Raw genomic sequence first — 16,039 nt, forward strand, 5'->3', positions numbered from 1 at the left:
CCCATAGCATCTTCTGCCAGCTGCTGGCAGAACACACAACACCAGGCTGATTTTTTGGCTGATCTGGTACAGCAGTTCTTTCTTATGTTCTCTAGTATGCTAAAATGGCTAACCATTTATCTTCCAACAATGCTAAAATGGCTACCATTTAGCTTCCAACAACCTCCAGATTACTAATATCTAGTTTAGCATCTTCTACAGTTTATGGCCAGACATAATTTCCCAGATGTTTCAACCAGTTGCTAAAGTTCAGGAGCCAGCTGACCTTCAGATTTTAGTATCACACAGTTTTCAAAGAAAGTATGTATTATTACATACACACAAGAGACATCACATATACCTTTTATTGGTAACTACTTGACCATGAAAGGAGGGAAGTGGTTCAGTGCCCAGTATGGGATAAGTAACCGTATCCAGTGCCTCTTCAAAGTGATTTAAAATTGGATTAGGATCAGGGGAATCAATACCAGCACATAATAGAATTCGAGTTGATAGATGGCAAGTGGTCTCTTTGATGGATCCTACTCACAATCTACAATCTTTTTCATTTGGCTCTGCGTCTCCCATCTGCCCCCAAATCAACACATCAGAACATTCAGGATAAGCAGACAGTAGATTATAAGAGTGCTGTGTGCCTTTTAAAAGCATTTATGGGTCAGGTAGGGTAGAAAAAAAACAGAAAAAAACTAGTACTAACTTTACTTCAGATTACACCTCTCCAGGCATGAGAGAGAAAGGCCAAGCAACGGTACCTGGGCACAGTTCATTCACAAGAATATAATTTCATTGCAGGTAGCGTTTGTTCCCTCAGAAAAGGTCACAAGATCAAAGCTAAAAATGTACTATTTTTCCTACTTCGAAACTCTTACAGATACTTTCTTCCCCAACACATCTTAAAAAGCAAAACCATGACACAAATGTCACCAATAATACCTTTATGGATTTTCCAATAACACAAACTGGCTGTACAAAATTCAGCCTCCAACTCTATCACTCTGTATCCAACATTCAAGCCTCCGCTTTTCGCAGAAAAAGAGACCTGACAATTCTGTACATTTGAAAGACTATCCTCAACTCACCCAAGTTTTTCTTGAAGTTGTTACAATACTGTGAAGGGTAAGGAGCAATAGCTATTTTTAAAAACCAGTTTCCCTCTAAGCTACCACTATTTTTCAAGCAGCTATTAAAAAAAACCCAGAAAGATTCTAGATCTCAGAATGTGCATTTCTGTAGCCAAAAGAAACCTGGATAATTTCATGTTGGCATCTTTGGTTTGCATGCAGTAATCTTATAACAAACATAAGCCTACCACTTCATGAAGTGTATTTTGCTTTTCTGTGATGAGGCAAAGGTGAAACAAATATTCTGCTCTGTACAGATACTCCATTTAGCACTTGTTTGGTAGGGCAATGTCTTATACCTCATTTAATTTAGAAAAATTAGCCAGAAAACAATAAAAAGTAACTTCTTTGTGAAGTGCTAAACTAAGCCAGAGAAATGTGCAAACAAAGCCTTCTTGTCCAAATAGTTATGCACCGTCAGCATGTTTTAATACAAGTTTCCACCCTGCCTGTCTTCCCCTGAAGCAAGGCACATATGACAGGACTTCAGAGCATGTTTTAATGGGATTTTCTAGTCAACCAAAAATCAAATTGCATAGAAGTGATGGAAGAGTCATAAATACCTATTTCATCTTACTGAATTATGTGGTAACTAGGGAAAAGACAATGAGGCACAACTCCTTCACAGATTTTTATGAAGTTTTCTGTCACACTGGGAAACTGCATAAAGACAGTGTACAGAAACAGAAAGGTGTACACCACCAGAATCCACAGAACAGCTGCAGTCATACTCCTCAGTAAAACAGAAAGGTAAATATCCCTAAAAACCAGGAAAAAATAAAAAAAGAATTTTTAAAATACTGCTATTTCCCTCTCTCACAACACCTACGCCCATTTCCCCTCACATCAGCTTTACCTGAATTTCCAAGTAAGTTAAGATGCACACATTATGACTGTCTTATTTTACTGCATTGCACTTAATTTTTTCCAAGTAAGACTTGTACAAACCTACACACTCCAGTTGATTTACACATTTGGAGTATAATAAAACATGATGTTTTGGCTTCAGCCTTGAAGAGGAGTCAAGGAATTTCTCCTCCCTTCCTACCACTGCTAGCCACCCCCTTTACTGGGGATCAGAGCCTCTGATGTGAGCTGAAGCAATTCTGTGCTCTACACTACAGTTTCACACCTCTCCTACTGACCTCCCTCTTCTCCTCTACCCCTTTGCTCTCAAAGATGGCTGCAGAAAGGAAGTATGAACTTCCCAGACTGCATCTGCCACCAAAGCCAACCTATCAGGCAACTAGTTTTGCATCCCTCCTTAGTTACCTTGTAGTCTCAATAACACAGATTACATTTGGTTTAATAAGACTGAAATCAAGTATCAATTTTTATTTTAAATGGGTATAATTCTGTAAGAACTACTAGAAAAGAAAAAATTGAAAACTTCAATGGTATTTCTTTTCAAATTGTGTTAACACATTTTTCCTATTTTGAGATTGTTTTCCTTCAGTGAAAGGGCTTTGTGTCTACCTGGAGTTTCCTCATGTCCTCTAGTCCAACAATTTTACTCCTTGTTCCTTTCCAATCAACTACTACAGAACAGTAGAAAACCTTAAATTCATGGAAGTTCTCCTAAAGAAACCACACTAGCATAGAGAACGGAGGCATTCTGAACATCATTAACTCGAGAAAAGACTGGAACATAAATTATTATCTATTCAAATTTGTGATTTATGAAGAAATAAATACCACAGTAAAGCTTTAAGTCACAGCTTATAACTGATCAACCACACAGCATAAACCCATAGGAAACGAAGCTGCGTGAGCTCCAGCAGTCACAAAACTACCAGTATCAGGGCATACTTACGAAGAGTTTTCCACACTTTCCAGCACTGTGAAAACAACAGAACAGCTCTCAAAACTAAAACAGTAAGTCTGCCAATGCTCTTCTACTCCTTATGAAGTGATTCAGTACAATACCCATTCTGACTGCTAGTAGAAAGCACAAAAAAGTACATAAGAGAAAGAGTTCTGAAGGATTTTAGCTTTAGAAATAATTTTTAAAAGATTTAAGGCAAAAAAAATTTTACACATATTCAAGTTCCTAACACTGACATGCCAAATTAATGTATCGAATTTGTGTGCAATTAACCGTATTTGAAGATATGATTTATCATAGGTGTGTCAAAAGCATACACAGAATTAAAATAAAGTTAATTCTTGAAAATTTCATTCACAACTGAAAGATCCTCTACAGGCTCTAACATGTCTAACATTTGTTCTTGGAAGATTTAAAGGGTGTTCCCTTCCCACACCTCAGAAGCTGTATACCTCCTCCAGCATCTAGAGAATATGAAGGAGGAGAGGAGTCTTCTAATGCAAACACATCACCGCTATTTTAAAAATCTGGTAATTCTGTTGTAGTTATTTACATATGTAATATACTGCAGATTGGAGAACCTTCCTAGACATGTTGCCCACCAGCAGCTGCATCTCCACCTTTTGTATTTCTGTCGTAGGTCACTTCACCCACACAAAAAATTCACAGAACCACAGAGCAGCCCAGGTTGGGAACCTCAACTTTTTCATGAAAAAATTCACAGAACCATAGAGCAGTCCAGGAACCTCAAAAGATTGGCTGGTCCAACCTTTCATGGGAAAGGGGGCTTAGATGAGGTTATCTAGCACCCTGTCCAATTGCATCTTGAAAACCTCCTGTGATGGGGACTTCACCATGTCCTCAGGGAGATTTTTCCAGTGAATGATTGTTCTTACTGTAAAAAATTTCTTTCTTATATTGAGATTAAAACTTTGATCAAACTTTGCCAAGAGTTCCTAAAGAACGCCCATAGTGAAAGTACTTTAATACTTCAGTTTTTCTGAGAGAACTGCAGATCTGATGAGCCTGTAGTTGGGCACTTTACAGTTCATCATAAGAGGCCTTTCCACAAAAGATGAGTTTGTTCACCTTTCTTCTCACTTTCTGAGTTTAACCCCAAGATCTGTTCACCAGGTTCTTCACCTTCTTGAAGGACTTCCTTGTACCTTTCCCCTTGAGCAGTTTGCTGCTGTTCTTCAAAGATGTCAGCAGAGAAAGATACTGATACACAGCTGCTTCACTGATAGTTTTGGAGTCAGCACTTAAATCAACCCCAGCTAAAGCGGCTGTCATCCCCTCCCACAGCCACATAGTTCCACTCCCTCGCTTGAGTCAATACAATGGCCAGCTGGTAGCCCCCAAGGCCAGCCAGAGGTAGCCTGGTGGAAAGGGGGGGTGTGGGGTGTGTGTGTGTGTTTGTTTTAGTTTGACTGGTTTCATTTTAAAACAAATCAGCTCTCCAGTTCAGTTGACTGCACAGCATTAAGAGTGCTAGTGCCAGCATAACGGAAGCAGTCAAAACGCAAAACCTAGCAAAGATGGAGGGGAAAAGCAAGAACTCTTGTTTTCACGCAGCAGGACAAGCTTAGATCAGTTAAGCTGCTTACAAAGCCACACACTCAGTTTTCCAGACTAAGCCATGCCTTTATTTTGCTGCTGCCCACAGCCCTGATAATCAACAGTAGCAAACACAGAATAGCACAGTGAGTCTGTTTCATTTCTGATACTCAGAACTGCTCAGCAGTACTGAAATAAAATGTCATGGACTGTGCTAATTTCAGCTGCCACAGGGGAAATCCATAGGAAGACAGGCAAGAGAGTTAGCTAATAATTCTGCTGGTGAGACCTCATTCAATCCTTCCCCACAGCCATGAGAATTAAGACTAGGAACAGAAAATGAACAGAAAGTTGCTTCTCCTCCCAGCTTTATTTAGCAAATAGCTTGAAGAGTAATACTCTGCAAATAAAAGCTGAAGAATACACACAAGGTCAGCAAACAGCACACTGATAAACCTGGAGGTACAGGCAGCTGCAAGAGTTCACATCTGATAAAGCCACTATTTCTGAGTTTTCCTGGTAGCACTCCCATAAACTCACACTAGTGAGCTAACAAATTCACACTTTTTGAGCCAAAAAGGAATCATTCTTCAGTACTGAGTAGTAGACATTTAGAGATAAAGTTGATTACAATAAATATTACAGTTTAGACTATTAAACAGTTAATTTAGCTATAGGGATTTAATAAGGAATTGCTGTAAAGTGAATCTTAAAACCAGTCCATGGCATTCATTCTTATACTACAGGAAAACAAAGAGCTCAGCAAAACAGGAACATCCAGAATTACAATAGGGTATAACATCTTGGCGTAAACAAACAAAAAAAAAATCTCACCTATCCTAGGATTCTGGCAAAGATAGAAGTTCTGCAGTTTCAGACAAAAAAATGAATGTTTCACCAGGATTAAGAAGTTTTATCTACAATAAACTATTCCAATACTACCTTTCACACAGTGTCTCCCTGGATTTTACTATCACTTAATCTGACCACTGCTGGAATAATATTGGTGCAGACTGACCACTACATTAAAAAAACTGAAAGCATGTTGAGTGGGTGATCTTAAAACATATGATGCCAACTTTCAAAAGTCATTTCAGAAGAGACTTGAAAAGGTTGATTCAAATGCTTTAGAAGAACCACTCCACTGAGCGGGTACACGACACAAAGTAATGCATAAAATGCAAGTGATCTTTGAAGATGCAATTGCAGGATAGTCTGTCTCTCCCCCATGTAAAGACATCTACTCTCAAAAAAAAAAAAAAATTTTACGCAAAGCAGCTTTCTTAGTTTGAAAACAGGCAACAGTTCTTGTGGTACTATATTGCCCAGGAGTCTTAGGCCTGGATGCTATCTCCAATACGTTGGGCTGTGCAAACATGTTTCTTGTCTGATTTTACAAGTGCATTTCTGAACAGATGCATAACTTTTATCCAAAGTTAAAGATATTTTAGATAATGATCATCTATCATTAAAAATAAGCGATAGCCTGAGATATGCATAAAACAGCTTTCAAATATGCTTCTGTAGCAAGCCAAAATACATGGTGTGATTTTAGGTGGTTAGTGTGTAATTTAACTTCCAGTATGAAGACAGGCTTTGCTTTTGAAATGTGACTATTTTAATAATGGTATTCAGCAACGTTGATTAAAACACAGATGACTTGATAATCAGTAACATCAAAGCTGTTGGCAACAAGAAAATGGGCTAAGTGTATTTCAGACCTCACAAATGTATATAAAATTTTACTTAACAAGAATCAGCAAACAAAGCAAAGGTAAACAAGGAAAGGGCTGGGTATTGTCAAATTAGATTTTGAAAGGTCAAATAGTTACCAACATCTGAACTCAAACAAAAATAGCTGGCAGGAGCCCAGATATTAAACATTAGGTCATTCAATTTACTCCCTTGCCAGTTCTGTACTGCTCTCTACTGCACATTGCAAGTGCTTCTGATTACAATGTGGAAGAGAAGAGGAAGCAAGGGATGGGGGGAAGAACGTAGATTGTCTTTGGAGGCTGAAGCAAAAAAAACATTAAAGAAACATGAGCCAGAGAAAGACAGCATCCTGGAAACACAGCTGATCGGACTTAAAGAAAGAGCAAGAGGAAAAACAGCAGACAAGTTCAGAATTGTGCTGAGAAACTGAACGTAAAAGCTCTTAACAGGATGGTGCAAGAAAATAAAATTCTTGCCTACAGGAACCTGGTGTCATTTGTTGAGTAAATGGAAACAAATGAAGCATGTAAGATTTATGGGATTAATGAAAGAGGAAAGTGGAGGGGCAAAATGGCTTAGGTTTTTCCCAGCACTCATACTGACAGGATGTGGTTCCAACCACATCTTTTGTTCCCCTGCCCATCCAGCTGTTTATAAGAGCCAGGTAAGAGTCAAAATTAAGTCAGATACTTCTTTTTTTTTTCCAACCCAATTAATTCTGTGATCCGCCTCATCAGATAGATATGGAAACAGCTAACGCTATCACGAGTGAGGGAGGTCACAGAGGTACACAGAACAAAATGATGGAAAGAGGATCACAGGAAAAGGGAGCTGTTTAAAATAACACAGTAAACAGAAATGGTTCACAATACTGTGGTCTAAAATAAATTAGCACTGTCCTGAAGTATATTTTATGCCTGCTTCTGCCACAGAATTCATTCATGACTCTACATAAATTACTTAAAAATGCTGTTTCAATGTGGACAATAACTACATGTATTTTATTTTAGGGGCGTCTCTCCCAAGATCTGAGTACTTGATTTGCAAAAGCAGCATAGGCTTAGACCAGATATTCAATTTACTTGTACCTGTGCACTTAACAGAAACCAGGACACTGAACTCAATATCCTGAAAAAAACCCAGATCCTATCTGGACCAGATTTGATCTCCATTTTTCACGTGGAGTGGGAGGATGATTATTTCCTTGTCTTAGGAGAGTTTTGTCAATTAAGGGGGGGTATTTGTCATGTACTGAGCTATTACAGTGAAAAGCACAATAGAAGACACAAGGAAAATTTTAATTCCAGTAAAAGCAGAATTTGAACACAGATTTGAGTCACATTCAGAAAATAAGTCTTACAACCAAAGTAATGAGGATAAGACCAAAATACTCCATCCCTTTAATACCTTGAGTATAACAGGATTTTTTATGCAACAAACAGTATGTTATTACTTAACAGAAAACCCTAGTTCAATCTAGACGTACGAAGAGGCTGAATTAAAGCTAACTAAAAAACTTCAGTTCTCCTTCATTTGTGAGTGCTTCTGGAAATTACAATATTAGTGTAATTACTCTGTAACTAGCCACTTCTAACAAAAGAAAACTGATGCCACTGTGTTATAACCTCAACACCTATACGTGTTATAACCAGATGCAATGTTTTACTGTTTTGAGCCAACATGTTATCTTGCAGCATTAGTTGGATGCAAATTTCTGGATGAACTTGTGTGAGAGACAGATAATCCACATTTTGCCTGAGGACTTCCTGATGTTTGCTAATTCCAAGAAACTGGGAGATACTCAGGAATGCCAGGCTCTATCCTAATCTGTTCTGGAAAATAAAGTTTTCTTGTCTAAAAGAGGCTGAAGTAAGATGGATGAACAGATGAGTAAAAAGTCTCACTCCTCTGTTTCCATGCAGTACTCTCACACAGAAGTTCCCCATTCCCTCTTCTCCGGCTTCTAATCTCACTACCCTGGTCCAGCAAGAACTACTCTTGCAAACTCACCCTTACTAGGTATCTACTCAGACTGCTAGTCACCTCTCGCACTTGTAAACCTCCCCCACAACTGCTTTATCAATGGCACCCCCTCTGTTCAACACAAGACCCAGAATGCGCAACACTGCAGTTGCACAATTCCTTTACACAGGTGTGTGTGTGTCTATGTGTATACATACAAATATATACATAAAAAAAACAGTGCTTTTACCTACATACCTATTCATTTATATACAAAACCATGAACTCTTTCCCTCCTCATCCCTGGAGCTAGCATAAGCATCCCTATGGCAGTGCAGAGAACCAGACATGAGTACTAACTAGTTTAATCAGAAAAAATGTTTAAAAGTTAGTGTGAATCTGTGGGTAAAGCTCCATGTCACTTCACCCCACTGCTGTATAAACAGTGGTGCCAACACACGGAGAAGATGGTACAGAAGGTGGCAACGAGCAGCAAGGCTGCAGAAAAAGCACAACTGTAGTTTTTTTTCAGTGACAGCACCTGCCTATAGTAACAAAGTTAAGGTGTTGATTTTCATCTAGAACACCAACATCTGCATAACTGTCCCTCTTCTCTCCCCAAACTTATCTGTGACAAAGGGATTATGAAAACTTGAGATTCTTTCAAATGCTGTAATTTGCTTATAGTCTTCCCTTTAGTCCCTGGCTCCATTCCTCTCCATTTTGTTCCCAATAAACCTAATCACTCTTTCACCCCTCAACCAATGCAGCATTCAATCCCAGTTTCCACTGTGCTGACACTGAGGCTCCCTGTGCCCCTCCTGTTTCCTGTGGATATGAATAAATTGTTCCCTTGCCAGTGCTGGGCCTTAGAGAGGTCCATCAGAGCCCCGGAGAATCAGGCTCATAGCCTCAATACACCAACCCGTACTCAGCATCCCAAAGCTTCAGCTGCAGTGACTGCCCTGGCTACTGCAGATCTAATACAGATGGAGTCTCTGGGTGACCCTGCCAAAAGGGAGAAAAGTTTTCAGAGGAATATGAAAGCTTCAGATGGTTGTGGTTTTATTTTGTGGTTTTGTTTTAGTGGTGGCGTTTTTTAAAACTTAAGAGAAAAATTGATTAGCTGCCTATTTTGGAGACAACCATTAACCTCTTTCAAAAAAGAAAGTCCGCAGGATTTTTCCTTTGTTAAATACAGCCAAAACATCTTCTTCCCTGGCTTAACTGGAAACGGCCACGAACCCCCTGAGAGAAGTTTTCCGGGCGGCTCCGCCAGCAGCCACCGGAGCCCGACAAGGGGAGGAGGGCGGCCGGGCACGTTTCACCCTTTCCCCGCCTCGGCAGGCCGCCCCGCCGGGACCCGCCGCCCCGGGACCCCCGCCCCACGCACAGCCACCAGGCAGCGCCAAGCGCGCCGCGCCCCGCCCGCTCACCCCCGGCGGCCCCGCTGCGGGCAGCCCCTTCCCCTCCCCGGGACACCCCACCGAGCCCTGCCCCGCGCGGGGGGCGGCAACGCCTGAGTCTGGGGGTGCCCCCACAGGTAGGCGAGGGGGCGCCGCCTGCCAGCCCCCACCCCCCACCCTCCCCCACGGCGCGGCTGCCCGCTCCGCTCCCGGGACACCCCGGCCCGGCCCCGCTGTCCGGCACCGGCCGCACTCACCGCCGCGGCCGCCGCCCGAGACGAGGATCCGCCGGCAGACGCTGTGCGGGCGGCGGAAGTGGCCCCGCGCTGCCGCCGCCCCGCGCGCTGCCCGCGAACTCCCCGGTGCGTGCCCGGCGAAGCAGGCGACGCCACCGCGCATGCGCCGCGGATTGCTCCCCGTGCCGGCCGCCAGGGGCCGTGGGGCGGGGCGAGCACCGCGCGACCCTCAGCCGCCGCCGCCCGTCGCTCCGCCGCGCCGTGCTCTCAGCCGAGACCCTCTTCTGAGCCGGCCTGGGGGTCAGCGGCCCCTCTCCGGCGCAGGGTGATCGCTGCCGCTGCCCCCCTTGGGCCCCCCCCCTCGGCCATCGCCCCGGGCCCAGCAGACCCCGTGGACGATCGGAAGCGCGGGCTCGGCGGCAGTTCCCTCAGCGCTGCCCGGGCGCCCTAAAGTTTATATCGGTTTGTCTGTGTAGATAGACGCAGACTTTCCTTGTGGTAGGGAAGTCACTTCCCCCCCGGCAGCTGTGCTCTTTGATGGAGAGCTAAAAAGGACGTGAAATACGAGGATTTTCCCTTTCCCCGTGTTCGCAAGTGTGGCTGCGTGGGGCGGTGGGTCATGTTTCCTGGAGGTCTGAGCCTTTGGGTGTGCTTGGATCTCGCCCCCTGTTAGATGCATTTCGGGAACCCTAAAACCCTAATGTTCCACGTTAAAAATTAAGGGTAGGTTGGGTTTTTTTTTGTGCTGCCCAGAATTGGTACTAAATAACTTCTAGTCCTTCATCTGAAACCAATGGATTTGTTAGCTTAATTTTTTTTTTTGTTTGTGACTAGTACCTTCATTTTTGGCCCTATGATTTTTAATGGATGGGTATGTAAAGAGGATAAAGCTGCTCAGAAAATTCACAGTGAATTAATAATCCCTACCTGACTTCAAAGGTGCTGTTGGCAGTGGTGCAGTGGCCTGGTTATAAATGATTTAGGAACTATTCACAAAAATAACAGCTTGGCTTGCCAGAAGAGAGATTGAGGTCTAAATGGTGTGGAGCATAAAATGCCATTTATTCCATGAAAATGGAAGTGAAGCTCTCTGTGAATATGCAGTGGTTTTTTTAAGTTTACATTGCTGCTGCCTTCATATTCAATGCTCTGCAGCTTCAATTTTTAGTGGATTACTATGCTGTATACCAGTACTTTTTACCTTTAATTTTATATTGCCAGACAACTGACAATCAGCACAAAAATGAGTGAGGTAATTGTACAGTCACAGAGACGTTTAGAGAACAGAAAGATGAGACACAGTTTGCAATAGTTCAGACATGTCTCAGCTTCTTTAATGGATCTTGACCTATAATTAAAAGTTAATGCTTTCATATATGTCAACTGAGACCTGACACTGAGGCCATCAGGATTTAAACAAAAAAACCTACATTAATATGTTTGACAGTAATTTGACAGAATTACCTAGAAATTTCAATCCCTTGAATCAATGGGAGACAAAATGCCTCTGCTCTTTGAAAGTTTGCTGAGGCCCTGACAACAAATGGACATCAGTAGGTCCTGTATAAATTTCATATGTAGCTGAATGAATCAAGGTTAAGGAGAGGGAAGAAGATAAGGTAGTTGATAGTCATTAATATTAGTATCATATATAATACACCTTTCTTAGTTCACAGTTGTCTCAGTTTCCAAGTCTTTAATACCCTCCATTGGTGTCTTGTATGAGCTCTTCTAAACAAAACAGACTTCACTCCACAGAAGACAGTCTTTCCGGTGTTGTTGAACTGATAGTCAAAACTACTCCACAGAAATAATCCCAGTTGGATATTAAAAAGTATTTCAATAAAGCCCGCAGTCTTACCAATTCATTCATATCTGTGAAGGGCAAAATCTGTATCAAAAAAAGAATGGTTCAGCTAAACAGAAAATTTAACATTGTCAACTTAATCAGTTTTACATTTAGTTGTTTAAAGCATCGATTTTTATAAACTCAAGATTCAAAATTCAAATTTGAGAGGAGGAAAGGGGCTTTGAAAATTATAAAATTGTATTATGGTTTCTACAATATGACACCATTAGCAGTGTAATACGTACTCATAGTTGAAAGGCTGAGAAGTCAGAGACACACACTGTACAAGCAAAGACTGTGTATAGAGAAGAAAAAAAGAATGTCCCAAATAATTTTCATGTTTCATTTTGTATTACATTTGTCACAGTAAGATGTATGTTTAGTGAATGTGGATTCTTACATGCTTATGATGGTTTTTTACCTTTTCCACATGGAAAAGTTGTAAACCCGTTTGATCTTTTGAGAATTATCACCTTTGTAAGTGACATATACTTTCAGCAATTTGCAGAGACAAAATAGGTTATTCCTGGGTCATTTCTAAACTCCAGCAATCCCTGGTTCCAAAAATTACCTCGAGGTGTGAGCAATTTTCATAAATTACAGCAATCATCAGGCATCTTAGTTTATCCTGAACACTAATTTACACTGAGATGGTTTCATTGCTGGAAGAACATAAAATTGTTTTAAAGTTACTCTTAAGTTGTTTCAGTTGCCCCTTGTCTGCAGCCAAAGCAGTAAAATGTTTGCCAAGAGAACAGTGACATGTTAAGGAGTACCCAAGTTGCATGATAAAAACTATATTATTTTCAAATGCTGAGAGTTTGATATTTCAAGGATTGATTAAGTTTTGCTGATAGCAATTCAAAAGTGAAGATGAAAATATGAAATTTTATATGCAGTGTTGACAGACTTTTAGCTCAATTTCTCTTTCCAAAAGAAAAGTTTCCATTTTTGCATCCAATAGCAGTTGCATCTGTGAGAAAAACACTATTATTGTTTATGTTGTTAATACTTCCTAGGACTAGAAAAGCATCTTCAGTGCTATGAAGAAGGAATTCAGAGAAGACCCAAATACTTTTAGAACAAAAGGTACATTTTAAATTATGGTATTGTAATTGCTTTTGAAATACAGATAACTTTATATTCTATTTACAGTTTGGTCTGAATCATCAGAATGTCTTTTTTGAATTGTAGACACATAATTCACTAATCTAATGATTTATTTATTTTCTAAAATGAAACTGTGTTTTGTAATTCAATATAGAGATACCAATTAGGCTTAAACACAATAAAAATAAAAGACAGGGCATTTTATGACTCAGCTGCACCTTTAAAAATATTTTAGTAAATAAATGATGGGAAAGGTACAAATTTTAGAAACTCTATCTTAGACTGGAATATTCTTCAGAATAATGGCCTCAAGTTTGTACCAAAATAATATCACTTGAAATCTCCATGGCATGAACAAAAAATAGTGGCAAGATCCATTAGGTTGCTTGAGAGAGTAAGATGCCTTCCTCTAGATTGTCTCATCTGACCTTTTGCATTTTCTTGTAGGTGATGTGGACCAATTTTCATGTAAAAGGCTGAATTTCTCTTCCTGCCTGCTACAGCCTAATGCAGGTACTGTTGTCCCTGCTGGTAAGTGAGAGGTGGAATATCTAGTTGGCTCATTCTGTCCCTCTCACAAGACAGCAGCAGAGGCAGTCCATTCTCCTCATCTTAGCCTCTTCCCTTCTACTGTGTGAAGCAGCAGCAGCTGTTCTGGGCCCTCCTTCCTGTCCTTTCCCCATAGTTGGCTGTAACCTGGAAATTGTTTGGCAAATTACCACAGTTGTTAGAGAGAATGAAAGGGGGAGAGCAACTGCTCATGCAGAGGTGTGGCCATAGGCTGCTGTAGCATTTGGAGTTCAGGACGTGTGTATGACTGAGTCACAAAAGTTGGATTTGACTCCTAATCCCAATACTGCCAAGGTTGGCCCATTCTGAATCTAGGGCTTAACATTTTCTTCAGTGTCTTGACACCTGATTCTGATGCTGTGATGCCTAATGATGAAGCACTTTCCAGGGGTCCCCATTCTCTGTTATTCACATCAGCCAAGGCATCAGTGTGATTTCTTCCAGATACGTAGCAGGCAAAATGATGAGGTTAGAGGTGAGAGCTCTAGTGTCCACACACCCCCCTGAAATTTGTGGGGAACTGCCCAGCTCTTCCATGCACCTCTGACATCCCCTCCATGAGCATCTTGCAGACCTCAGAAAACTGGAAACATGAGATGTGCACCATGTGAAGAAAAGAGGAGGAGAAGTCAAAGGCATATGTATAGGCAAGACCTGAGAAAGAGCACCAGAGTTTTTAGCAGAAAGAGAGAGACTGTTGCCACTACCTCCTAAAATATCTGTGGGAAGGGACTGTTCAGCAACTTATGTGGAAGTTCAGATTCATTAGGAGGCAGGTGAATGTGAAAGAAAGTACAGCTCTTGTGGTGGAAAGCTGTTTGAAATGTAGAAGACAGCAAAAAGTAGATTTGGTGAGTCTATCAAAGGCAGCTAATCAGGATAGGCAAAAAGAGACACAAAATCAGCTCAGAAACTCTGTTGTGGAGGAAGGAGAAGCTTTGACAATTGCTGAATTCACCCTTAAGGAATGAAGGAAACTCCCAGCCAGGTACAAGCTATGTGGGCATCTGGAATTCAGCAGTCTCCCTGCAGTTTCGCTGGACAATGAAGATAGGCACACACCATTGCAGGTTAGGTCTCCAAGAGTCATGAATTTGCATCTGCCTTTCTTTGGAAGGCAGGGAGTTTTTCTGTAATAATTTACAAATGCTTGCCACAGGTTGTTTAAATATGTAGTATTTGACCATCTATCTATTTAATAGCAGGTGGTTGAGAAATAACCAGGAAAGGCAATAGATGAAAAATTTATTTATAAGGGCCAGGAGACAATATTTAACTTCATAATTATGCAGTACTTTCTTCCTTGATTCCAGATGCATTGCATAGTTTGTTTGTGAGGGCTTAGAGCCAAAAGCTCCAAAGGGCAATGAAAAAGTTAAAAAAGACTCTGTGAACAGAGGACAAGAAATGTCACGGCCATATTGGAAGAGAGCAGTCATTGAGCCTTGCTGAAAGGAATGGAGGCATAAAAGTAGACCAATTCTTAAGTAGAAATCATTGGGGAATCTTACAGTTATGCAGACTTTCTCCTTGGAAATTAATCCATTTTTAAGGATATAGTTTAATAAAATTTAAATTGAGAGAGGTATCTCTGTTCCAAGGTGGAATTTCCAGACAGAAGGAGACCCATTAGTATGGGTAATAGATTTGCTGTGTAGATACTTTCCTTGGATTTTTGAAAATTAATTCAAATCCCTGCTCTTCTACTTCCCATACACATTTGGGTCCCACTTCTTGGAGATGTCTCACTTTATATAAGTAATCAAGTATTCACCAGAATGACAGTAGTAAACCCACCTGAAGATCCTAACTTCCTGTTAACTGGAATGACTCAGTTTTCATGAAAAAGTCTTAAACCTCAGCTTCTTCCCAACTTTGGTTGTAATATAGAAATAATTTTGAATTTTTATGTCATACCGGCTTTCAACTCTTAAGGTCTTTTGATTGAAATCTTAATGGTCATTTGATTTTTAAAAGATTGTCATGGGCAATTACACAATCGCTTCTAACTCCACGGTACCTTCAGGAGGTCCCACACCTAAATCCTGAAGAAAAGAGGTACAAAAATGAGAATCCAGCCAAACCTTTCTGGGTGAAATAGTTATCATTATTGTGCAGGCCAGGAACAGGACAAGGAGTGGGAGAAACGAGGATTCCAGCTGAAGGGAGATGGAAGTCCAAAACCTATCTCAGTAAAAGAACTGACAAGACTTAAAAAAATGGAAGGAAGCAGAGTTCTTGATAGCACAATAACTGTGATACTATACTGTTTTCTAGAAAAATAGATTATAGTGTATTCCCTAAATTTAGGCACAGCGTACACATATAAAGGACATGTACCTTACAAAGTCATCTTTTTTTTATGTGTATAATATGATACAAGTAAAGATGCTTTTAAATACAGAACTTCCTTGAAACAAGCAAGAGGGGAAAATACACAGTACCATTTACTGCCAAGAACAGTGCAGGTTTATTATAGGTGCTGTCTTTCAAACTCACATATTAAGATTTCCTGTTTATGCTGTGCGTTGTGTTTGCACAGCTCAGTTATACCTTGCACTAGAGTGTTTCTCTGGATGTCACGTTTTCACATAAATGTAACTGGTTTATTACCTCTCTCTCATCAAACAAAGCAGACAAAGGTAAAACCAAGAGGTTTCTGAAAGTGCCACGTCAGACACAGATGC

At 40.8% G+C, this 16,039-nt stretch overlaps 1 protein-coding gene across 1 annotated transcript in view; it reads right to left on the reverse strand.

The window, feature by feature from the left end:
* The window catches only part of PRRG1 (proline rich and Gla domain 1), a 37,505-nt gene extending 27,537 nt beyond the window's left edge, over positions 1–9,968 (reverse strand). Inside the window, exon 1 of the mRNA XM_074858562.1 lies at positions 9,845–9,968. The gene's annotated coding sequence lies outside the window, so the exon portion shown is untranslated. The remainder of the gene's footprint in view (positions 1–9,844) is intronic.
* Between the last annotated feature and the right edge of the window lie 6,071 nt (positions 9,969–16,039).

This window comes from Strix uralensis, chromosome 2 (genome assembly GCF_047716275.1).
Source record: "Strix uralensis isolate ZFMK-TIS-50842 chromosome 2, bStrUra1, whole genome shotgun sequence".
NCBI lineage: Eukaryota > Metazoa > Chordata > Aves > Strigiformes > Strigidae > Strix > Strix uralensis.